This window comes from Marmota flaviventris, chromosome 9 (genome assembly GCF_047511675.1).
Source record: "Marmota flaviventris isolate mMarFla1 chromosome 9, mMarFla1.hap1, whole genome shotgun sequence".
Lineage (NCBI taxonomy): Eukaryota > Metazoa > Chordata > Mammalia > Rodentia > Sciuridae > Marmota > Marmota flaviventris.
The window spans coordinates 41805612-41807062 of NC_092506.1; the positions used below are offsets into that span (position 1 = coordinate 41805612).

The following is a 1451-nucleotide window of genomic DNA, read 5'->3' on the forward strand; positions in this document are numbered from 1 at the left end:
GACGATAGTGGAATGCATTACACTCATTATTACCTACTTACAGCACAAGTTTTCATAACCCTGTATGTAAAGTATGTTCCTATCTTTGTTCACTACATTTGTCTCCATCCTTCTGACTTTACCAGCTTTTCTCAGAGCTCTCCTTTGACTATGGTAAGTCTGGTTAGGTGCTCCCTTCAAAGGTATTCTTCCCAATTCACAGCACTAACTGTTCTCATCACAAATGCCTATGATTTGACTGTCATCACCTAATTACCTAGACTACAAGTTCCACAGAGTCAGACATAATAGTGATCAGTGTTATCTATTAAATATTCCAGTTTTTCCAGCTGGAACCATGGAGAGTGCCAAAGAGAAGAAAAAGAAGGTTCCTGCTGTGCCAAATACCCTTAAGAAAAAGTGAAGGAATTACGCAGAGCTGAAGGCAAAGTGCTTGGGGAAGAAGAATGCCCACAAGATGCTTCGAAAGGCAAAGAGGAGGCTTATCTATGAAAAAGCCAAGCATTACCACAAGGAATACAGGCAAATGTACAGAATGGAGGTTTGAATGACCAAGGTGGCAAGAAAAACTGGCAACTTCTATGTACCCGCAGAACTCAAATTGGCATTTGTCATCAAGGTCAGAGGTATCGATGGTGTGAGCCCAAAGGTTTGTAAGATGTTACAACTTCTTTGCCTTCGCCAGATCTTCAATGGCACCTTCATTAAACTCAACAAGGCTTCAATAAATATGCTGAGGATCGTGGAGCCATATATTGCATGGGGGTACCCAAACCTGAAATCACTGAATGAACTAATAAGTATGGATATGGCAAAAACAATAAGAAGCAAATTTCATTGATAGATAACGCTTTGATTATTCGATTTCATGGTAAATATGGAATCACCTGCATGGAGGATCTGATTCATGAGATCTACACTGTTAAAAAATGCTTCAAAGAAGCAAATAACACTACGGTCCTTTAAATTTACCAAGAGGCGGAATGAAGAAAAAGACCACCCATTTTGTTAAAGGTAGAGATGCTGGTAACAGGGAAGACCAGATTGACAGGCGTATTAGAAAGATGAAGTAAGGTATCTACCATGGTATTTTTGTAAACTTGTCAGTTAATAAAACAGTACCTGCTCTCAATGTAAACAACAACAACAACAACAAAACACCCCGCAATTCCAGTTGTCCTTCCAAATACTCAGGAAGATTGGACTTCTTCCAACTTGTAACACAGTTATCATTACATCTCTTGCTCTGAGCCATAAGTTACAGACAGACAAGATATGGTCATTTTGGATAGAAACTTCAACATCGGATGCCCTTGCTCAATTCTTTTTGAACCACGGAATGGTCATGGCAATGTAGTTTGAGATGGTGCCTTCATCAGTTCAGGTCCCTGAGTGAATACAGTAAGCATAACCTGCCTTCTGCCCTACACTGGACTCTGTGAGAAATAAGT

The 1451-nt window shown here is 39.9% G+C and overlaps 1 pseudogene; it reads left to right on the forward strand.

Moving 5' to 3' along the window:
• The first annotated feature begins 337 nt into the window (after positions 1 to 337).
• Positions 338 to 1073, forward strand: LOC114093833 (large ribosomal subunit protein uL30 pseudogene; annotated as a pseudogene).
• Positions 1074 to 1451: the final 378 nt, after the last annotated feature.